At 38.0% G+C, this 25,810-nt stretch overlaps 1 pseudogene; it reads right to left on the bottom strand.

Moving 5' to 3' along the window:
* LOC108697195 lies at window positions 1–25,810 on the bottom strand (annotated as a pseudogene).

The following is a 25,810-nucleotide window of genomic DNA, read 5'->3' as shown; positions in this document are numbered from 1 at the left end:
TCATGTTTATGTTTAGTATACAAAATACAGCATTTCTAGCCGTATTTTAGACTTTACTTCCCCTTTAATATTCTTAAAACATTGGCTGATGAAGAAATGTTTTCATACATACATTTGACAGCAAGTACGACAGATACTAGGAAAACTGTCCCAGCACAAGAGACTTACTTTGAAACATTTGAGATTCAGCATAAAGTCATTTTACACTAAGAAGAAGGAGCTGTGCACTTAGCAGACATGTCACATAAGTAATTGGGCACAGAAGATTGACCTGCTGGTCTTTGTTTCTAAGGCAGCATCTCATTAGAAGAGTGGGAAGCCCTTTACTTGATTTAAATGGATATGTGGATGTTACACCACTACAATAAGCGCATCTCTTTATTTCCAAACCAGTTTTACTGGGCAAATGGGAATCAAAGAGTAGCTCAGGAATATATTTTATGCATTAGTGCCTTTGGAGTGATCTCTCTGTGTTTAGGTTTTTATTTCTTATACCCAGTGACCCTGTAATGAGGCAGTGTGAACACAAACAGCAAGAATTCGGGGGTAAAACCAACATGATATTAACGAGTGGCATAATTAGGAATATTTCTGTTTTGCCGTTTGCTTAGGTTTTTAAATAGCCAGTCTTTAAACCAGCAAAGATCAACATAGTTAAAAGTAGGAAAATATACAACGTAGGTGATTTGTATTTATTTATAAAGTTTGATCTGTCACCTTTCTATATGGGACCATAAGAAAACTTCAAAAACTGTGCATTTTTGCTTTTTCATTTAGGAACTTTCAGACTTTTCATTTATCTCACCCCAGTCTCTCTGGTTGCTCTGTACTGAAACGCTATATGCCATATGCCAAAGGTCCATTTCAAACTGGCATACCAGTGATCACCTGCCAAGTCTCCAGTTCATTTGAATGGTAATTGCTGGGTAGCACAGGTGTGAGCACAATATTTTCTGATGTGGGGTTTCATGAAAAAAAAATTCTCACACCTGCATTGCTCAGTTTCTGTAATTTTAATCCAGCAATTCTGGGCAAAATGCATGTTTCCACCCCATATAACAATAATAATTTAATATACTATAATCCTTAAATATGTTATAACTAATATGTTATAGAAAGACCAATCCTAGGCAACTTTTCAATTGGTCTTCATTATTTATTTTGTATAATTTTTGAACTATTTTCCGTCTTCTTCTGATTCTTTCCAGCTTTCAAATGGGGGTCACTGACCCAGAGGCACTCTAACAATGAGACGAGTTGAGACACTCGCCTCAGGTGGCAGCACCCCCTGGTTGCGAGGGGCGGCACAAATGGCGCTCCTGGAACTAAGAGCTGAATTTCCTTTTTTTCACCCCGTAAATTCGGCTCTTCTAGTGTCCTGGACCACCCCCGACCCCCTCCGGCGCGCCGTGTACCGCCCCAACCCCTTCCATCACTGAAAAGGTGAGTGCCATGGGGAGGGGTGGGGGTGGCAAAAGGAAGGCCGCCTCAGGCGGCAAAATGCCAAGGATCGCCCTGCACTGACCCCATCTAAAAACCAAGAGCTCTGTAAGGCTACAAATGTATTTTTGTTGCTACTTTTGTTTACTCCTCTTTCTATGCAAACCTTCTCCTATTCATATTCCAGTCTTTTTATTCAGATCGATGGCTGGTTGCTAAAAATTTCAAACTGAAGAGCTGCTGAATAAAAAGCGAAATAACTGAAAAACCAGAAATGCAAACCAATTGCAAATTGTCTCAGAATATCTCTCTCTGCATCATACTAACAGTTAAAAGTGGTTTGGTTTTGCATCTCGATAAAGGTTCTAGACCAAGAGAACCGAAACATTGATGCCTTTGTAATGCTGCTTTTTATCTAATAAACAGCAACTTCACTTGGAGAGCGTGCTATACCTGCTATTTTTAAATATCTATATACATATCTACACTCTCATAGTTCAGTACTGGGGCTCATTTATCAACACTGGGCAAATTTGCCCATGTTACCTATAGCAACCAATCAGTGATTAGCTTTTTAAAGCCAGTTGCAAGTAGAACAATGAATGCAGCAATTTGATTGGTTGCCATGGGTTACTGCCCATGGGCAAATCTGCCCAGTGTTGATAAATGACCAACAGTGTCTCTAAAAAGAACACTTAACAAAAAGATAGGGGGCAACCATCTCCCCCCCCCCCAAATTTATTCCTTAACTGCTGCTCTATACAACAGAACATTTCTAAGGTCCCAAGTGAGTCTTAAAGCTTCTGGTAGAAACGTCTTCATTTAGCAAATAACAGCATCACCTTTACCCGTTTTGCCTCCAAATATTGTTTTCTAAAGAAAAACATGAACATTTTCTAGCAGTCCATGCTGGTATGGCTTCAGAGTGCCACCTGTGAATTTACAAGAGCATAGTACGCCCCCTGTTTTGCCAGCAGTTGGCTATGAGTTCCTTGTTCAATAACTCTGCCATTCTGTATTACTGCAATAATGTCTGCGTTCTGGATTGTTGTGAGCCGGTGAGCAATTTCTACACATGTTCGGCCCTGCCTGGCATTATCCAGGGCTTTTTGTACAATCTGCCACAAAGGAGAGAAAATGCATTGTTTAGGATTTTGTATGGTAATTATCTGTTCATTTTGGGGTAATTTACAATTATTTCAGAATACAGAGGCATTACAAATATGAAATAGTCAATGGCAGGTGTTGGTTGGGATGCATGGGATACTGACCAAAGTCAAATTGGGCTTGAATGTCTTGGACAAGTGCCATGAGATTAATGTTCCAGAGACCCCAAAATAACTTTCAACCCACCTTTTCACTTTCTGTGTCAAGAGCTGAAGTAGCTTTGATTAGTAGCAACAGTTTTGGCTTTCGGATGAGTGCAAGGGCAATGGCAATTCTTTGCTTCTGTCACCAGAAAGCTGAGCTCCTTTATCTCCAACACGTTTGTTATATCTCTAAATAATGGCAAAATAAATGACTTGTTATATTTTATAACACAACATTCATGAATATCCTGTACATTATATCTTAGAAATGTCCACAATTATTATTGGTGCTTAGATGCCTACTATATCACCTCACCTTGGCGTCAATGATCTCTATAAAAGCACAAGGTTGAACATGGAACTCAGAGGTGACATACTATATCTATGTTTACAGTAGGTGATACTTTACTCCCTATATATTACACAAGTTATAAGAATTTAGATTGCATGCTTACATCAGGCAAACCTTCTATGAAACTGTGGATGGTGTCTGCCATTGCAGCTTCTTCAATTTCTTCCTGCGTGACTTTCCATTCCAGGCACCCATTGGATACTTTCAGCAATACTGCAGTCAAAAAGTATTGGTTCCTGTGATACAATTCCCAATTGTGATCTTAGCCATTGGATATTCAGTAATTTGGTGTCAATTCCATCTGCGAGCTGAAAAGAAGGCACAAGTTTATTTTAAAGAACTTGGACTACAAACCTGAAGTCCATATTGAAGGGATGCTGGCATTAATGTAATGTATGTATGATCCCCAGGATCTATTGACAAGCAAATGTTCCCCGGTGATCAGTTTGTTAGATAACAAGATTAATGATAAAGCACTAGTAGGGATGTTTTTTAATGAATAATTCTCTTGCATCCACAATTAAGCTTTTGACTTGGGAAAGTAGGGGGAGCAAATAAGTCAGTTGAATGGAAAGTATAAATCCACCTTAAGGGTGATGGTCAGCCATATTTACCCAAAGTTTTCTAGACTACAAGTTTCATCATGGGAGCTTTAGTCTACTTTACTCTACTTTAGTCTTCTTTAGTTTACTTTAGTCTACTTGCAGGCATGCTGTACTTTGGGCAGATGTGTCATTTTTCCCAGCATGCAATCCATACTGGGGTTATTCTAATTCATTGATACCAAAATAATTTACTGTGAGCAGCACTTGACACTTTGCACATCTGCTGTTCCATTTTGGCACGGAACAAGAAAACTGCCTCCATAGTCAGTGATTTGTCAGTGGTATCACATGACCAGCTAAACACTTACCACTGTTCCGTCCATTGGATCATAAAATCTCTCCAGTAACTGGATGGAGGTGCTTTTTCCACATCCACTGCTGCCCACTAGTGCCAGGGTCTGCCCTCTGGAGACTTTAACATTTAGTCCCTGTAGAACTAGAACTTTTGGTCTTGTAGGATAAACAAACATGAGATCTTTAAATTCAAGGTTTCCATCGAAGGAACTCTGTAGTGAAATATGGTATAATATAATAATCTGATTAAACAATGCCTTGGTTTAGCATTCTATTGAAATATCCTATTCCTGATTTTTAATATAATTTTATTATGCACTGATTTGAATACCAGATATTTGTATTAACAGTGTGTACACTGAATTTACACTGAATTGCATTTGTGTTTTAGGATTAGCATGTTAAAGGGACCTGATAAGTGAAATATCGAGGTTGGACTTTAATAAAGGGAAGGAAAGGGATTTTGTACTCCGTATATATACTAGCGCTGAGCTGTCCATTGGAGTCTGTAGGCCAGAGGCATCACAGTGATTATATGGACACTGTGCTCTCCAAGCGTTCCACAGATCTTTATTACCATTGTTACCTTTATTACTTTAGATGCGACTCCATAGCTATGGATATCATGCATCTTGAGGAAAGACTGTTGATAGCCTGAAACGTTGCTTATATCTGTCCGAGAAAAGCCCTTTTAATAAAGGCTTTTTAAGAAAAGTTTCATTGCCTGATGCTGTCTAATTGCAAAGTGTATTCCATATCTATGGGATCAAGCTTATAAATATATGGGTTTACAAGGTAACTGGCCCAGTACATGTAAGAAGTTGGTCAACATTATTCCAGTTATATAATAAATGTGCATTTTAGCTATCAATGTGAATTATTCACAGAGTTTTATACTTTATGTCAGTAATATAAGAAGCTAAGCTTGATATGATCATAGACCTGGTGGGAGATATTTTATACTTAGAGAATAAAAGTGCATCACTCGAAGAGTATGTACAAGGAACCGACTGCTCTAAGAAAAGCTAAATTCCAATGTCTTATATAAGATGTGTACTCTGAAAGAAGCATATAAAAGCTAGTCAGAATAGCTAAGCTTCTCTGTTGCTGAAACACTGCCAAGTCTACATCCCTGTTGGAAAATCTCTTGTGGCTCTTTATTCGCCTTTTAAAGGATTTTCAAGGTTCTTTGATGTAACTGTGAAGACAGACACTGCCAAGAGAGATATTTTTACATATTTAATAAACAACGCTTATAAATTTACCAATTTATCGCCATCCTTGTTGTAACTATCAATCTGTGGCTTCCTTTCCAATAGTTTCATAATGCGCTGGGCTGAAACTCTTGATTTTCCAAAGTCTGGTGCCTGAGACGTGGACTGTCCAACCTCCATAGCAGCAAATAAAATGGCAGAAAAGACTCTGGAAAAATGAATAAAGGTGGTGAGAGAGGAAGGTCTATAGTTAGAGTTTTTGTGTGTTTAACTCTGTTCTTTATTTTTAATTCATTTTCATTATCAGCACTGGACTAGATATTCAATTTATTTATTTATCCTGCTGTCGCTATGCCCAGGTATGGATTGGAAAATTCCAAAGATGCGGCTATAAGATGCCAAAGAAAGCAACTCTATATTGGTATTTTCAGGACTGTTTGGGCCTAAGTGTACTTTTAAGGGGGTTATATATTAAAGTCAGATTTTTCTGGTCCCCTTTAAAGGGGGAAAAAATTTTCATAGAAATAAAAAGTGACATTCGCAGTCGCAGTTTTCAGCAACAAATCTGAGAAATATTGTAAGATTCAAATATTTTCACGATTTTATCGATTCTTTTCCCCCCACCAGATTTTTTCCAGAATGTATTGATAAATATGGTAAAAAAGTGTGCGGGAGTTTGGTCGGAGTGGTTTTAAAGAAATACTGAGAAATTTTCGGAGTTTCCCGTTCTCAGCCTCAAAACTATAGGCCAGTTAGTCTGACGTCAGTGGTAGGAAAGCTTTTTGAAGGGTTAATAAAGGATAAGATACTGGACTTCATAGCAAATCATAATACTATGAGTTTGTGCCAGCATGGTTTTATGCGTAATAGATCTTGCCAGACTAACTTAATTTCTTTTTATGAGAATGTAAGTAGAGACCTCGATTCTGGAATGGCAGTGGATGTGATTTACTTAGACTTTGCTAAAGCATTTGATACAGTGCCACACAAAAGGTTACTGGTTAAATTAAGGAATGTTGGCCTGGAACATAGTATTTGTACCTGGATAGAGAACTGGCTAAAAGATGATAGACTACAAAGAGTGTGGTAAATGGAACATTTTCTAATTGGACCAGTGTTAGTTAGTGAGTACCGCAGGGCTCTGTACTAGGTCCCTTGCTTTTCAACTTGTTTATTAATGACCTGGAGGTGGGCATTGAAAGTACTGTTTCTATTTTTGCAGATGATACTAAATTGTGCAGAACTATAGGTTCCATGCAGGACGCTGCCACTTTGCAGAGTGATTTGTCTAAACTGGAAAACTGGGCAGCAAACTGGAAAATGAGGTTCAATGTTGATAAATGCAAGGTTATGCACTTTGGCAAAAATAATATAAATGCAAGTTATACACTAAATGGCAGTGTGTTGGGAGTTTCCTTAAATGAGAAGGATCTAGGGGTCTTTGTAGATAACACGTTGTCTAATTCTGGGCAGTGTCATTCTGTGGCTACTAAAGCAAATAAAGTTCTGTCTTGCATAAAAAAGGGCATTAACTCAAGGGATGAAAACATAATTATGCCTCTTTATAGGTCCCTGGTAAGGCCTCATCTGGAGTATGCAGTGCAGTTTTGGACTCCAGTCCTTAAGAGGGATATAAATGAGCTGGAGAGAGTGCAGAGACGTGCAACGAAATTGGTTAGAGGGATGGAAGACTTAAATTATGAGGGTAGACTGTCAAGGTTGGGGTTGTTTTCTCTGGAAAAAAGGCGCTTGTGAGGGGACATGATTACACTTTACAAGTACATCAGAGGACATTATAGACAAATGGCAGGGGACCTTTTTACCCATAAAGTGGATCACCGTACCAGAGGCCACCCCTTTAGACTAGAAGAAAAGAACTTTCATTTGAAGCAACGTAGGGGGTTCTTCACAGTGAGGACAGTGAGGTTGTGGAATGCACTGCCGGGTGATGTTGTGATGGCTGATTCAGTTAATGCCTTTAAGAGTGGCTTGGATGATTTTTTGGACAGACATAATATCAAAGGCTATTGTGATACTAAGCTCTATAGTTAGTATAGGTATGGGTAGATAGAATTTGATTAAAAGTAGGGAGGGGTGTATGTATGGATGCTGGATTTTCATTTGGAGGGGTTGAACTTGATGGACTTTGTCTTTTTTCAACCCAATTTAACTATGTAACTATGTAATTATGTTAGTAAATAACCCCTAAATGTCTGGGCTTATTTGAATCCCATTCTAGATCTGGCTGTATCAGTTGAAGACTTGCCTCATTGTTAATATGGACATGAGAGGGGTCATTTTCAAAATGCCAGGCAAAATTGACCTGTATATCTAATAAACTAATAACCTTTAAATTTCCAGAAAGTTGGACCCTTTACAACTTTTAATTCCATCCTGAACTGTGAGACCCTTGATCTAACAGAAGCAATTCCTACTTTTACCAAGGGCCCCATTAGGGTGATGGCACACATGAAGATTCGGGATATTATTCGCTCAGCGAATAATCTCCTCTACTGCAGGCGACATCTTCCCGAAATGCATTCTCACCGGCAATTCGCATACTTGCCGGTGGGAAGGCATTTTTGGGAAGATGGCATATGGATTGCTTCGGTTTTCTGAAGTCGCCTGAAGTTTCCTCGTGAGGCAACTTCGGGCGACCACGGAAAAATGAACCGATCTGCCGGTGGAAGGCATTTTGGGAAAATTAGTCGCCTGCAGTAGAGGAGATTTGTCGCTGGGCGACTAATCTCCCATTGTGCCAGCACCCTTATAAGGCTAAGGAACCAGACCAAGCATTCCCTCTGTCCTGGTAAGGTAAACAGAGGAATACAAAGGTATATTGAAGGTTCATATTCTAAAATAAAAAAAGTATGTTGATGTTTGGATAACTCTATAAAGGAGAGGATAGTAGATGGAAAGGAACACAACACCCACTGCTTTTTGCCTTTGTTATATACTCCGAAGTGGCAGTGTCATTAGACAGGATTTGTAAGTACTTATAATAGACTAAATGGAACACTTGCATCACTGCATGAGACATCACATTACAAATGATTAAAGGCATTATTTATAGCCAATAATATAAGTATTTCTCCATAGCAACAATGAAATCTCTACATGTGTGCTCTGTAAGGAGATGTTTTGTATTTATTTGTATTATTGTGGGTACGGTAAGACTTTCTCAAAGGGGAGTTACATAAACATATACCTGATTCCATTTATTAGCATACTTACATGAAAACATTCTCAAACTGCATGTAGCAATGAGCAGTCAGCCAAGCTCCAAAGCGAAACACAGCAGCATTGACAAAGTAGTTCATACACTGAGAAATCGCATAGGTGAAGCCGTAGAGAGGAGCTTTAACGATTGCCTCCCTGTTGCAGATAAAAGCAGCATAAAGCATACAAATGAATGGGAGCAGGTGTAAACATTTCATTTATAATGCAAATTCAGGGTGTAAAATAAGCCTGAGGCCTGGTATAGCCTCCATTTCCATATGTCTTTTCTTGTATTTTTATCACAAACTGGAAATAACTAATTTCAGAAACAGCTGCTGTTTCATTTGTTTGCAGAATAGACATCCCCTTCAGGAAGAGAAGAGTTGAATATCAGTCAATTCCATGTCTCTAAAGTGTGTAATAATCAGGCAATTGCAATTTCTTAAAAACTAACTTAGTGGGGTCACTTGGTAGCAAAGTTACAATCGCCACCAACTGCACTATAAGCCATTATATTCAATTATTATGTTATACCTTGTACACTAGCACTAACAATTGATGCAGTAATGACTATGCTGTTTCTTAATATTACATTGTCCTTTCAATTTGAGTGATAGGATGATCACAAGTAAAGCCTCAATCAGTTCAACAGAACACCAGTTTGCAAGTTTAACAGTCAGCAAAGATGGGCCCAGTATATTAGGTGATATCCATGCACATCAATTAAAAACCTATTGTTCCTAAAGCTACGCTAGAGAAAGTTAATGACTGGGCTGTGATCCAGTCTGATCAGCTTTTGATTATTATGAACAATTGTGTCAGGCAGGGCCTGATTTACATAGCAGAAGCCCCTAGGCCCGCTGCCATTCATCACCCCCGTCACCTCCCTCTCCTTTATGCACATGCGCAAATTTTCAGCAGGGGGTTCAGAGTATTGGGGATTGGTGCACAGGAAATTTAAAAAACTATTGTATCTGCTGCAAATCCCCAGAACTTCCAAACAAATGCAGGTGTGGTTTGATGGAATTCCACCCCCTTAAAATTTTGTCACCATAGGCCCGGGCCTTTGTGGCCTTTCCACAAATCTGGGCCAGGTGTCAGGTTCCATGGATGGTGTCATTATGCCTAAATAAACCCCGAGATCACCTTTTCTAATGTAATGCCCCTCTGCTTCCCCAGCACACCACTTACTAACCCATGTCAATCTCCAACACAGCTTGAAGGAGAGCAACTTTATTGGGAATATTTATCAATGAGTGATAGTAAAAGTCCCCCAATGATAAATACAATAACTCTTCCCTTAATAGACAGTGGCAGAATTTCCCTTTGTTTGTGATGAGCCGTGGCAAGCGAAATTCACTTTTTTACAAATATGCCCCTATGTCTTATAAGTCATGGAAAACAGTTTAGAGGGGGTTTTAACATGATGTCATTGTGTCAGGGCCCGAAGGCGCAGTTTGGAGTGCGGACCAAGGAGGAAGCAACTAGGCAAACACAGTTCGTGGTACAAAGGGTTTAGGCAGAAGAATCGTCAGTTCAGGCAAAGATCGGTCCAGGCAGCAAGATAACGTGGTCGATATTCCAGGCCGAGGTCGGTCCAGGCAGCAAGATATCAAAGTCGAGGTTTCAGGCAAGGTCAAAGATCAAGGAATCAATAATAGTGAACACCCAGGAACTCAGGATAGAAGAACCTATACTCGGGCACTGAGAGAACCTTCTGGCGACTTTAAATAGGTGGATTTTCGCGCCAAAATGCGCTAGATGACGTCACAGGATGTGCGTCAGAATATGCGCCAGAATATGCGCCAGTGTCTAAGGATGCGCCAGCGTTAATACGCTGCGTAAAAACGCCAGCGTAAATACGCTGCGTGAAAACGCCAGCGCTACGCTGGCGTCTGATGGCCGCATGGCCTCTCCTGGGCGCCGCCATCTTGGACGCACCGAGGACGCCTTACACATTGACATGTAACCAGCTCTCCATAGCAGAGGCATTTTCCTAGGTTTTTGCCCTTTAATGAGGACTCTTTAAAGGGATACTGTCATGGGAATTTTTTTTTTCCAAAATGAATCAGTTAATAGTGCTGCTCCAGCAGAATGCTGCACTGAAATTCATTTCTCAAAAGAGCAAACAGATTTTTTTATATTCAATTTTGACATGGGGCTAGACATATTGTCAATTTCCCAGCTGCCCCAAGTAATGTGACTTGTGCTCTGATAAACTTCAATCACTCTTTACTGCTGTACTGCAAGTTGAAGTGATATCACCCCCCCCCCCAGCAGCCAAACAAAAGAACAATGGGAAGGTAACCAGATAGCAGCTCCCTAACACAAGATAACAGCTGCCTGGTAGATCTAAGAACAACACTCAATAGTAAAAACCCATGTCCCACTGAGACTCCTTCAGTTACATTGAGAAGGAAAAACAGCAGCCTGCCAGAAAGCGTTTCTCTCCTAAAGTGTAGGCACAAGTCACATGACCAGGGGCAGCTGGGAAATTGACAAAATGTCTAGCCCCATCTCAGATTTCAAAACTGAATATAAAAAAATCTGTTTGCTCTTTTGAGAAATGGATTTCAGTGCAGAATTCTGCTGGAGTAGCACTATTAACTGAGGCGTTTTGAAAAAAACATGTGTTCCAATGACAGGATCCCTTTACGGTATACAACAGCTATACTTACTTCTAGGGTACACTTAAGCTTTCATTATATTTGTCATAAAATCCCTTGTTAGTGAGACCACAGTTCTGATATTTGCTACAGCTTCAGTTGAGATCTACATCCGATGAGAAATAATGCAGCTTTGTGAACCTTTTTTTTAAAAAAACATTTTTGCACTTTTGCTCTATATTGGTCTATGGGGAATGCAACTTCCACAAGGCAAGTACATTGATGAAATACAATACAAAACTCCAAGTAACATTATGTAAATGCTATAAGAGATGTCTTTTTTAGTTTACTAAAGGTAATGCTACAATTTCTCAAATCCAAATAATCAGATCCTGTTGTTGTCACTATTCAGTATGTATTATTCCTCCACTTCAGACTGTAGTAACATTATATTATTTTCGCAACTTACTTTTCCTGCTTGCTCTAAAGCTTTTTGATCTTTTGATGCATGTCCAACCATGGCTTTCATTCGAATAAAATTTGCTCCTATCATAAACGGTATACAGGCCAAGATAAGCAGTGTCAGCTGCCAACCATGCACAAAAGCAATTATGATAGCTGCCAAAAGGGTGCAGATTGACAGGGTGATCAACCCCATTCGACTGCCAGCAGCCTAGAAATAAAATACATTTGCCATCAAATAAATGCTAATTCAAAACAAGCATGTAGCTTGCCATGTTGCTCATGGAAAAACATGTTGGGCTGGCAATGTCATTACTTGAACACAAATATTATTGACATTTCTCTTATGGGTAATAAAAGGAAAATTTATGTGTAAAAATGCATTTTGTTTGAAAAATATATATAAGAAAGTGAGACTAAGAGGGTTATTTACTAAAATCTGAATATTTCTTAATATTTTCTTAAAACCACTTTGATCAAAGTAACATGCACATTTTTACCATATTTACCAATAAATTTACTCAAAAAAATTTGGTGTGGGAAAAGAATCCTGAGGGGCAGATGTATCAAGGGTCGAATTTCGAGGGGTTAAATCCCTTGAAATTCGACTGGGGAATAGAATCGAATAGGCAATTTGGGCGAATTTACGTGCTGGTGAATAGTCGAATGGGCGAATATTCGACAGGCGCACAATCGAATATTCGATCGAATGCCTTTGTATTCAATCAAAAACGTAGAAAACAAGCCTATGGGACTTTCCCATAGGCTTTTAAAGCAATTCGGTAGGTTTTAGGTGGCGAAGTAGGCGTCAAAGTATTTTTAAAAGAGACAGTACTTCGACTATCGAATGGGCGAATTGTCGCAGCGTTTTTGCACTCGATCTATTCGAATCATTCTACTCAGGCGAATTTACGCCAATTCGTTAGTCTAGGAGCACAAAAAAATACTCGAAATTGGAGCTTTTTTCCCTCTATTCATTCACCCAAGCTTAGTGAATGGGCCCCTTAGTGTGTTTTTGTCAGATTGGACACCTGACAACTCGCATTTCTCAGAATTATCGCCCGAAAACCACAAATTATTCGGATGATTGAACAAAACCGAGAGCAGATCATGATATCTTCCAATTGTGAACTCGACATCTGCCATTTAAGGTTTTGAGTACTTTTTTTATTCAGACTGAGGTTTTTTTAGATGGAGTACTTTTTTTATTCAGCTGTTGTAGATCCAATCTGAAAGCAAAATAATCTTTGGTTTTTGTAAAGTTCACATGTTTTTGTGTCTGATGCATGCAGATAATAGATCCCACAGTTTTAGATAGACGTTACAGAAGTTAATTAGAAAATAATGCATAAATATGCATATTTTTCTTTATTACATTGCTTCTAATGAATTTAATACCACTTAATCAGAAATAAAAATTCATACATACCCCTTTGACTTGAGAAGCATCTGTTGCAAGTCTGGTCAGCAATACTCCTTGGAATGGAATGATCATCAAAGTATCCTATCTCCTATAAAATGTAAAAAAGGATGAGGATGATACACTCAGAGGACTAAAGCATCATGTGTGTGTTAAAGGAACAGTTCAGTGTGAAAATAAAAACTGGGTAAATAGATAGGCTGTGCAAAATAAAAAATGTTTCTAATATGGTTAGTTAGCCAAAAATGTAATATATAAAGGCTGGAGTGAACAGATGTCTAATAAAACAGCCAGAATCCAACTTCCTGCTTTTCAGCTCTATAACTCTGAGTTAGTCAGCGACTTGAAGGGGGGCCACATGGTACATTTCTGTTCAGTGAGTTTGTAATTGATCCTCAGCATTCAGCTCAGTTTCAAAAGCAACAGATATGACCCATGTGGCCCCCCCTCAAGTCTCTGATTGGTTCCTGTCTGGTAGCCAGGGTAACCAGTCAGTGTAAACAAAGAGAGCTGAAAAGCAGGAAGTAGTGTTCTGACTGACATGTTATATATCAAATCACTCCAGTCTTTATACATTACATTTTTGCCTAACTAACTATATTAGAAACATTTTTTATTTTGCACAGCCTATCTATTTACCCAGTTTTTATTTTTACACTGAACAATTCCTTTAGTATACAGTATACACATGTACATACCTGTCTCATTAGAGCCTTAAAACACAGAGATCTAAGCCTCATAGTAAGATTTTCTCCAAATATTCCAAAAGAAAATCCCTAAAGAAATTGAAAACAATTTTAGTAAATAGTGTAGCATTTGAAGCATCTGGTTTCACATCAGTCCTCCAAAAGCATGCCATATTATAGGTTGTCTAACTTAAGAGGAGACTGGAAAGTGAGTTTGAGTGGCAAAAAGTTACATTTATATTACCTTTTACCTTACTTTAAGGTGGATGTAAAAGTGCAAAAAAGAGCAAGTACTGTACAGCAATTATAAATATGCCCAGGTTTGCAAAATAAGTTACCTTCTTATTATACATTGAAAATACACCAAAATAGAGTGAAATATAAATGAATTTGCACTATTATTTTGTGTTGATTAATGCATATTCTCATTTGGTTATTATTTTCAGGGTTTAGCTCTTAATCATGTCATAATACTTTCAAATGAGAATGTGCTTGCCATATCCTTCTCCAAGACAACTGGGTAAGTTGGAGCCAGTGATGCCTTAAAAGTGCCAAAATAATAAATTTTCAGAATCAGAATCACAATTCTGATTTTACCCCCAGTATAAAATATACGTCTGGATCTCACAGCAAAATCAGTGCCAATGAAAAATTAGAAATCAATAGGGCAGCACTATCATTAAAAAAAAAAGCATGTTTTTTTTTAATATGACTAAATGGATACCATTGAAGTTTCAGGTGACAAGCACATTTTCTGAAGTATTTATTAATTACCCATTTGATCCATTAAATAAACTGTGTGTAACTTTAATTTAATCAAAGTTTTACATATATAGTTGGTTGCACTCTTTTTCAAGTTGGTTCTGGTTTTTGCTTTAACATTTGTTCTGTAATCTTCCCTTTATTCTTATTGGATAGAGGTTGGCCTAACCCTGTGACCCTGTATTCTTATGTTCTCACTGGCTACAGGCTAATACATTTAATGAAAAACACTTGCATATTAACTGGCTCAACATTTTGGCTCCAAAACATGTTCAGTGGGTTAATTGATGGTCAAATTAGAATACATTATTAATCTTAAATATATAATAAATTTAAAGGGGAACTCCACAAAAACATAACAAGCTTTTTGAAAAGTAAACATAATTTCAAGCAACTTTGCAATATATACCAGTTAAAAAATATGCATACTTTTCATGATTTTTAATGATTTCTGACCGTTCCCTAAGCCTAGCCCTCTGCTCTCCTGCTGATGTCTCTGACAACTTTGCTGAGCTGGCTGACTACTGTTAATTTGTATCAACAGCCATTTCCTCAGCCTGTATCCTCCAAACCCCACAATTCCCTGCACAAGTGATTTCAATAAGGAAAGGAACATCATAGTTCAATGCATTGTGGGTTATGTAGTTCCTGCATGCTGTCAGTAAGCTGTGGAGTAGTTGTTACAATTTGTAACATCAGTGTTTAGTCCCTCCTTCCTTGCTAGGATTTCAAATGATGCAGAAAGAGAAGAACTGTTAAACAGCTGGATTTCAGCATAGAAAATGGCTTTTATTCATACTTTTTGAAGAAACAGGTAACTGTGATGGTTATATTAGGGCATTCTAGGTTATGAGGTCCCCTTTAATATGATTTTTGTGATTACATGAGTAACCCAAAGGTTCTTGCAATTAAATAAAAAAATGGGAGAAAGGTCACATGTTTCCATGGCAGGTCTAGAAACACTTCTCACTTGTGAGGAACCAATTCTGGGAGGCAAGCTCATGTAAATGGATTCGTTTCTAAGCAAAGCTCATTTAGATTTATTATAATTTATTTTAATGAGTTTAGTTCTCATAAATGTCACCCTAAGGCGATGATATAATCAGAAGTTTTGTATATGTAGATGCCTGCTCTTTACTAAATTAAATTAAATTAGTCTTCTGTTCTGGATAAACAAAATTGCTAAATGCATTGGAAAATGGAATGAAAAAGGGCTATGTATGCAAAGAAGCATTTGCAGGTATATTACGCGTTATGATATAACGTGAAGCCTATTGCTCATCTCCCAAATGCTTTGTTAGCTGCTAATTTATTCTTTGGAGAATTAATAACATTTTAATAAATGAAGAAAACATTTATTAGAGAAAAGTACAGCAGGGCTTAAATGCTTGTAGGGTAATAAAGTTTATTGGCAAAGCAGATTTTCTAAAATAGTCTACAATTCCAAGTTTGATTTTTACAGCATGCTAATTCTCCAAGCTATTCTCCAGCAGCATCATCCTATAACTCTGATAATAAAACTAACTTTTGCTTGATCCAAACTAAGATACTATTCATCCTTATTGGAGGATAAATAACCCTATTTGGCCTATTTAATATTTACATTATTTTTAAGTAGACTTAAGTGGATACTGTTATGGGAAAACATGTTTTTTTCAAAATGCATCAGTTAATAGTACTGCTCCAGCAGACTTCTGACCTAAAATCCATTTTTCAAAAGAACAAACAGATTTTTTAATATTTAATTTTGAAATCTGACATGAGGGCTAGACATATTGTCAGTTTCCCAGGTGCCCCCAGTCATGTGACTTGTGCTCTGATAAACCTCAGTCACTCGTCACTGCTTTGGGTTGCCACCCGGCCAGTATTTTACCGGCCTAGTCGGTAAAACACCTGCCAAGGCCAGGGTTACAAATTTACCGGCAATGTAGTTGCCAGTAAATTTGTAATACCCTTAATAAAAGCCCTTGGTCTGTCCCCAATCCACTCGAAACTTACTTTTCTCTGCCAGGATGGCTCCTCAACCTGCCTTCTGGCCATTGCGTGATAAGGCTCCACCCCCTTGAACGGCACAATTTGCCCCTTTTATGTCACTGTTGTTCCCACTCCCACCACCATCCAGTAGAAATTTTATCAAAAGGTGGCAACCCCATTACTGCTGCATTGCACGTTGAGGTAATATCACCCCCTCCCCCCCCCCAGCAGCCCTTAAGCAGAACAATGGGAAGGTAACCATAACAGCTCCCTGGTATAACAGCAGCACTCAATAGTAAAAATCCATGTCCCACTGTGGCTCCTACAGTTACATTAAGAGAATGTGTCAGAAAGCAGTTCTATAGTGCAGCACTAGCTCTTTCTGAAAAGCACATGACCAGGCAAAATGACCTGAAATGGCTGCCTACACACCAATATTACAACTAAAAATAATTATACTTGTTGGGTTAGGAATGAAATTTTACATGGTTAAAGGAAAACTATACCCCCAAAATGAACACTTAAGCAACAGATAGTTCATATCATATTAAGTGGCATATTAAAGAATCTCTCCAAACTGGAATATATATTTAAGTAAATACTGCCCTTTTACATCTCTTGCCTTGAGCCACCATTTCGTGATGGTCTGTGTGCTGCCTCAGAGATCACCTGACCAGAAATACTTAAACTCTAACTGTAACAGGAAGAAGTGTTGAAGCAAAAGACACAACTCTGTCTGTTAATTGGCTCATGTGACCTAACATGTATGGTTTGTTTGGTTTGTTTGTGAGTACAGTGAATCCTACGATCCCAGGGGGTGGCCCTTATTTTTTAAAATGGCAATTTTCTATTTATGATTACCCAATGGCACATACTACTAGAAAAGTGTATTATTATGAAAATGGTTTATTTACATGAAGCAGGGTTTTACATATGAGCTGTTTTATGCAATATCTTTTTATAGAGACCCACATTGTTTGGGAGGTATAGTTTTCCTTTAAGTTATGGTTATTTGTAGTGTAAACAGTGTAACTGAGAAATAAAAACTACACCACAAAAATCATGACAGAATCCCTTTAAGGTTTTAGAGAGAAACATTTCAGAAAGATCCGTTATCAGGAAAACCTCAGGTCCCAAGCATTCTGGATAACAGGTCCCATACACGTATTCTTAAAGCAATATTGCTTGATAAAACGTTTACCCTGGCCTCCAAGGTCACAGATGTCATTATAATGTAAAAGGACAATCCCACCTGATCGATGTAAGTATGGTCTAATGCACTTTGTTCCTGCAAACAGTTTTTCTATTGCAGAGCAATCATAAATTGTTGATCATAAAGCCTAGGAGGAAAAAGATATCCAAATAATTTGTACATACCATGATGATTTTCACAACAAGACTGATCCCTCCCAAGACAAGAAACATCAGAGAAAGTAGGATGGTTTGTGAATTCCTTTTGTCTGGATCCGGTTTTTGGAAAGCCTAATACAAGCAATGATAACAGTAAGTAAAATCAACTATTTTATATATTAGCAGGGATATAACATAGGAATATAAGTATGTTAAATGATTTGCACATGAAATATGTCAGGGTCTTCCTGCTATGAAATAGAGGTCCAGTCACATGATGTACCCCTAAATTTTAAATTTCCCACTATCAATTTTTTGGAGTTTAGAATATCTAATTTATGGGGGCATCTAGGCTTTAAAATATAGCTGGAATCAGAATGCAGTTTTTAAAAACAAAATTTTAAACCCCCTCACTTAAATAGTGCCACTTTACAGTAATGTAGACATGGAAGTAAAACTAACATGTTTAAAAAACCTTAAATTTAGTGCAGAGCGGTGGTTATTTATACACTGTAGAATAAACAGTAATGCAGCAGTATATGACCTAAATAAATAACTATTTTCACCCTTGCAACCAGGAGTGCTGCAGTATTGCTTCTTGTGCTCTATTTCAGCAGCTGATAGTTACATAGTTACATAGTTACATAGTTAAATTGGGTTGAAAAAAGACAAAGTCCATCAAGTTCAACCCCTCCAAATGAAAACCCAGCATCCATACACACACCCCTCCCTACTTTTAATTAAAATTATATATACCCATACCTATACTAGCTATAGAGTTTAGTATCACAATAGCCTTTGATATTATGTCTGTCCAAAAAATCATCCAAGCCATTCTTAAAGGCATTAACTGAATCAGCCATCACAACATCACCCGGCAGTGCATTCCACAACCTCACTGTCCTGACTGTGAAGAACCCTCTACGTTGCTTCAAATGAAAGTTATTTTCTTCTAGTCTAAAGGGGTGGCCTCTGGTACGGTGATCCACTTTATGGGTAAAAAGGTCCCCTGCCATTTGTCTATAATGTCCTCTAATGTACTTGTAAAGTGTAATCATGTCCCCTCGCAAGCGCCTTTTTTCCAGAGAAAACAACCCCAACCTTGACAGTCTACCCTCATAATTTAAGTCTTCCGTCCCTCTAACCAATTTAGTTGCACGTCTCTGCACTCTCTCCAGCTCATTTATATCCCTCTTAAGGACTGGAGTCCAAAACTGAACTGCATACTCCAGATGAGGCCTTACCAGGGACCTATAAAGAGGCATAATTATGTTTTCATCCCTTGAGTTAATGCCCTTTTTTATGCAAGACAGAACTTTATTTGCTTTGGTAGTCACAGAATGACACTGCCCAGAATTAGACAACGTGTTATCTACAAAGACCCCTAGATCCTTTTCATTTAAGGAAACTCCCAACACACTGCCATTTAGTGTATAACTTGCATTTATATTATTTTTGCCAAAGTGCATAACCTTGCATTTATCAACATTGAACCTCATTTTCCAGTTTGCTGCCCAGTTTTCCAGTTTAGACAGATCACTTTGCAAAGTGGCAGCATCCTGCATGGAACCTATAGTTCTGCACAATTTAGTATCATCTGCAAAAATAGAAACAGTACTTTCAATGCCCACCTCCAGGTCATTAATAAACAAGTTGAAAAGCAAGGGACTTAGTACAGAGCCCTGCGGTACTCCACTAACAACACTAGTCCAATTAGAAAATGTTCCATTTACCACCACTCTTTGTAGTCTATCTTTTAGCCAGTTCTCTATCCAGGTACAAATACTATGTTCCAGGCCAACATTCCTTAATTTAACCAGTAACCTTTTGTGTGGCACTGTATCAAATGCTTTAGCAAAGTCTAAGTAAATCACATCCACTGCCATCCCAGAATCGAGGTCTCTACTTACATTCTCGTAAAAAGAAATTAAGTTAGTCTGGCAAGATCTATTATGCATAAAACCATGCTGGCACAAACTCATAGTATTATGATTTGCTATGAAGTCCAGTATCTTATCCTTTATTAACCCTTCGAAAAGCTTTCCTAATACTGACGTCAGACTAACTGGCCTATAGTTTTGAGGCTGAGAACGGGATCCTTTTTTGAATAGAGGCACCACATTAGCAATTCGCCAGTCTCTCGGCACTATGCCAGATCTCAATGAATCCTGAAAAATTAAGTAAAGAGGTTTGGCAATCACAGAGCTAAGCTCGCTAATTACCCTGGGATGAATACCATCTGGCCCTGGACCTTTGTTAATCTTAACATGTTCAAGTCTCTTTTGAATTTCTTCATGTGTGAACCATGCATCATTAGTTGTATTACTAGAATTGGGAGTGTTAAGAAGGAAACCTTCACTTACTGGTTCCTCATTTGTGTAGACAGATGAAAAATACGAGTTCAGAATCTGCGCTTTTATTTTGTTTTCATCAACCAGCTGACCCCCCTCTGATAGTAAGGGTCCCACCCCTTCATACGATGGCTGATGTTTCTAGAACCCTCCTTAGGCTATGGTCACACGTGTGGTTTTAAGTCATTATTACGCTGCGCTTTTTTTTTTTAAAAAAAAAAACAGACAGCTGCGTCAATATGCACGCGTAAACCCACAGCACATATCAGCCAATGTGTGCAGTATCTTGTGTAAGCTGCAGGATCCACGACAGACACTTCTCTTCTCTTTAAGGCAGTTTATTTACACACAGGGGTGACCATTTCAGGATACAAAACAAATAATAAAAATAAATCCTGCCCACTGGGCGCTACCTTTACACATGGAGAGTTCCCTTACTAAACTGGGCCCCTTGTGGACTACCAGTAAGCAAACACATAAGTAGGGGTCACCCCTGTAATCACAAATCTTCTGGGGGATTGCTCAGCCTCCTGGCTTTCCTCAGTCAGACAGACCCTCTGTCACTTGGCCTCCTCTCTCTGCACCTTGCAGTAGCAAATAGCACCCCCAGCCCCTCTGGGAGTTCCTTACACAGGCAGGAGTCCTTCCTGCTCTGAGTCCTTTTCCCACATTGTTTTGGTCACTCTACCACACTTGCTTATTCCATACAGTTCAATAGGTGACTGTTCTTGCTGAGTATTGGTGGTTCAGCCAAAAACTACATTCCCTCGCAGACGTCTGCTGATTTACGCCTAGTGGGATTAGAAGATTGTGGTTTCCATTTTACTCAATGGGGTAGCATTTGATGCGTATTCACACAGCTGCTGGCTTTTTTAAAAAGAGCAACGTAAAAATGACTCAAAACGCACGTGTGATCATAGCCTTAGACAACAAATAAAGTCTGAGAGGTGCAACACACAAAAAATGAGAAGCAGTACTATATAAACAATTAAATGAAAGTGGTGTGTGTTCTATGTTTGCATGTTTAAATGAATAGATGCCTTGCAAGCTATGGTAAGTTTACACCAGGCACCACTCCATTCTTGGATACTGTCAGGCACGGATTTCTGATGAGGGCGCCCGGAGGCCAGCATCCTTCCCTCCCGTAAGTTTGCGTCATGCACATATTTTCTTAGTGGAGCACTAAGCGTCTATCGTGTTTAGTGCTCTGGGATCACTGCAAATACACCTGCAGCTGGGCGGCATGCCGCCCCTTAATTTTTGCCTCCCTAGGCCCGGGCCTTTGCGGCCTTGTCGCAAATCCAGGCCTGGATACCGTAACTTAAAGCAGGCCCTGGTGTGGAAATCACAGTGTAAAAAGCACAACTTTCTTCTCATTAAACAATGCCAACTAAAATGTTAACTGACATGAGGTTCTCCCATTACACCATGGTAGAAAGGCCACTGCTAAACTAGTGGTTTTACATCCCCTCTTATGATTACTACCATTGGCACAGTGAGAATTCCTAGAAGGTATCAACACTAGAATAGCCCCAGAAATATTGTTTTAACTCTGTTGAGTCTAAATAATACACTTTCTACCTGCTTCAGCTGATAGGGATAAGGGATTTTGCCTTGTTTCGCCAAGAAAAAAAGCCCATAGACTCTAATAAATAGTAAAAAATATGTTGCATACAGTTTAAAAAATGTTGCACGATTTTGATGCGAAATAGGTCAGATTCGCCCATCAGTAACGCCAACACCTCTGTGTATATTCAAACTATTAAGGGATCATAGGAATCAAGCACATAAACTGTATAAGCGTGCTCACCATACTTTTTAAAGAGATAAAAATATCAGTGCTGCTAATGGGAAAAGTTATATGTTTTAAAACTCTCCAAATTCTCTCTACTCTGTGTGAAATTGCTCTAAGTGACTGCACATGTCTGCATAATTTGGCTTGCCACATTCAGTGCACGTCAATGGCGATTTTGGCTTTTCATTGAGCAAATAAGACTGCTGGAAGCAAAGTAATCCTTAAAAACCTATATAGAGATTAATCTTCAAATATTAATGATTCTAGGTTTGTTGTCTGGGTTTTATCCAAAATAATTTCTAATGTTTTAGTAGATTCAGTAAGCGCACAGGATTTCAGCAATAAATATTGAATTACATTTCCCCATGCTGCAATCAGCCATTACTTACATGCATTTCGCTTGCAAAATCATACAGCTCGGTAGATGGTAGAGAACACAGAGACATGTAATACCTTCAAAATTGTATTAGTATTTAAGAACAGGCATAGGATTTATTATCCAGACTTCTAAGGAACAGGGGTTTTCTGGATAAGAGATCTTTCAGTGATGTGGATCTCCATACCTGAAGTCTGCTTTAATCATTTAAATGTTAAATAAACCCAATAGGATTGTTTTGCCACCTTTATGGATTAATTATATCTTAGTTGGGATCAAGTATAAGGTACTGTTTTATTATTACAGAGAAAAAGAAAACTTTTTGAAAATGTAATTTATTTGATTAAAATGGAGTCTATGGGAGATGACCCATACCTATACTAATATACATTTGTGTACTGTAGCAACCTGGGATATGCAAATACTGTATCTTTCTAAAATACAAAGATCAGAGTAGGGAAGATCATTTGTATGTTATTTAAAGCAGTAAGTTTCTCAAGCAAGGAAAGCTAAATTGTATATCTGACATCTATGAAGCTCACATTGGGGGCTCAGTCACTACTCCTAAATTGCTTATGAGTTTTGGTCCGTAATAAATTTCCTAAAAGTTTAGCCTTCGAACATAAAATAAGGCCTGGAGTGTAGAAACAAACATTTATATACTAGCACTTCAGTTGTCTAAAATCCTTTGCGTGGGATCCATTATACGTTTTAATCAAATAATTCACATTTTTAAAACATATTTCCTTTTTCTCTATAATAATCATAATAAAACAGTACGTTGTACTTGATTCTAATTATGATAACATTATTCGAATCCGAATCCTGCTGAAAAAGGCAGAATCATGGCTGAATCCCGAACCAAATCCTGGATTGGTGCATCCCTAAAAATTATTCCAAATAATGGGCCAGATTCAAATCCATGAGAAAATATTATATTGTTTATCACCTGAAAACGTATGGGCAAGATTTAGGGGGTTATTTATCAAAATCCAACAATACATCAGAATTTTCTGAAAACTATTCTGACCAAATCTGCACAGATTTTCCCCTTATTTATCAAGACATTATTTATCAAGACATTTGTTCAGGAAAAAACTTGATAAAATTGTAAAAAAAAATCAGAATACTGCATCTTTTTCAGATTTGAGATTAAGAAAAAACATTTCTCCTAATTCAGTACCAGTTTTTTCCCATAATATATGTATACATATAGGGGCACATTTACTATTGCTCGAATATCGAGGGTTAATTAACCCTCGATATTCGACCCTCAAAGTTAAATCCTCGATCAAAGGAAAACGATTAAATCCTTCGAATCGAACGATTAGAAGGATTTTAATCCATCGATCGAACAATTTTCCTTCGATCCCAAATTACTTAGAAAGCCTATGGGTACCTTCCCCATAGGCTAACATAGGTGCTCGGCTGGTTTTAGGTGGCGAAGTAGGTGGTCAAAGTTTTTTTTAAAGAGACAGTACTTTGACTATTGAATGGTCGAATAGTCGAACGATTTTAAGTTCGAATCGTTCGATTTAAAGTCGTAGTCGAAGGTCGAAGTAGCCAATTGATGGTCGAAGTAGCCAAAAAAATTCTTCGAAATTCGAAGTATTTTTTATTCTAATCCTTCACTCGAGCTAAGTAAATGTGCCCCATAGTATTCATGTTATAAACAGTGAGATGCATATTTCTTATTGATTTGCATCTGGCACTATGGGAAACTCTGGAATTGAATAAGATATCAAATTAAATCTGGCCCCAAATGTACTTTCTGGCATATATTAAATCCTTTAATTCATTTTATTAAAAAAAAAACAATAGATCGGTCATGGCATAGTGTGAATTACCTAGCCATATCGTGGCAAACACTAGCATTATACGAGATAGTTATAATGAGAGCTAGTGGAAAATAGAGTTATCATGCACTATATATCTACAACCTAAATACTAAAATGATTAAACTTACATCAAATGCAAAAATGTCATAAATAGACTGGTTGCTATTCTACTAAAATACACATACCTATTTTGGCAGTCCATTACAATTACCTGTAACATAGTGAATAGTAAACTCCCTTTTGATCCATAAGCTCCTTGTGACTCCCTTGCTCCACCACAACTCCATTATGAAATCCAGCAATTACATCTGCAGTCCTGATGGTAGACAGCCGGTGAGCAATCACAATGGTGGTACGGCCAGTTCTTGCCTTTAGGGAGTAGACAGCAAATATCATGTTATAAAGTACACTCAGTATTTTGGAGCATATTGTTAATTCAAAAAAACAGAGTACCGACTGAGGCCAGACAATTGTACATACCTTATCCAATGCAGACTGAACAACAGCTCCACTTTGTGTATCCAAAGCAGAAGTAGCTTCATCCAGCAACAGAATTTTTGGATTGCGTACTAATGCACGTGCTATTGCAATTCTCTGTTTCTGGCCACCACTCAGCTGGGCTCCTCTTTCCCCAACCATTGTTTGAAATCTCTAAAGATATAATTTTACATACATAAATAAATACATTAAACCGATGGACCGGAAATGAGAATCTGCGATTGACAGTTGAGGAGATATTTTAATAGTGTTCTCAAAACAAAAGCAAACCAAAAGGGTGCAATGAATTCTAACCAATTTATACAATAATGCATATATTGATACTACAAGCACAAGTGTTGCTTCAAAGATTTGCACAGAGTATTGTATAAATATTTCCCATTACCATTCCCACACCATCATCTAGGATCCAGTATCTAGTATATTGGAAATCTTGTTCATATTGTAAGTTCCTGATTGCGGATTCTCATTATTCAGGCTAAATAATGCAGATGAAGTTATTTCCAGAACAGGGCACATACTCTGCCTTCGTAAACCTTGAGTGGCATTTTGTGGAAGTTGTAAAAATATATCCTTTAAAGTAGTGGATAGAAAGTAGGCATAATGACAAGCCGTGATCATTTTACAGAATGAATATTAGTAAGGGGTAACAGTAGCCATCCATACAAACTGACTTGGGTAAAAAAAAAATATTTTTCTTACATTTCTTACATTTCTTGGGAGTTTTGATATAAAGTCATTTGCAAGGCATTTGCTTCTTTAGCTGCTTGTTCGATCTCTGCATCAGTTACGTCTTCTCTTACATACTGAATATTTTCTTTTATTGATACCCCAAACAAAACAGGTTCTTGGCTAACAACTCCTATATTTTCTCGTAACCATTTGACATTGAGTGAGCGTATATTATGTCCATCTACAGTGATCTAAAAATATAACTTTTCATTATAATCATCACAATGTATTTATATAGTGCTAACATATTCCGCAGATGTATATAAAGAAAATTAATTTAGTCCCTATCACATGCACACACACTTTGATCACTACCCCAGCACAGCAAGGCAGAGTTTAATATCACTTTATACCTCTATCGCTCTTTATAAATACCTCACCCGTAGGTGGATCATAGAATCTTTGCAGTAACTGAATGGTTGTGCTTTTGCCACAGCCACTGGCCCCAACAAGGGCTATTGTCTTTCCAGCTTCAACCTTGAGGTTTAGATCTTTCAAGATCTTTAAAAAGAACATAGGAGATACA

Source organism: Xenopus laevis, chromosome 7S, assembly GCF_017654675.1.
Source record: "Xenopus laevis strain J_2021 chromosome 7S, Xenopus_laevis_v10.1, whole genome shotgun sequence".
Classification (NCBI taxonomy): domain Eukaryota; kingdom Metazoa; phylum Chordata; class Amphibia; order Anura; family Pipidae; genus Xenopus; species Xenopus laevis.
This window is presented reverse-complemented; position numbering and strand designations above follow the sequence as displayed.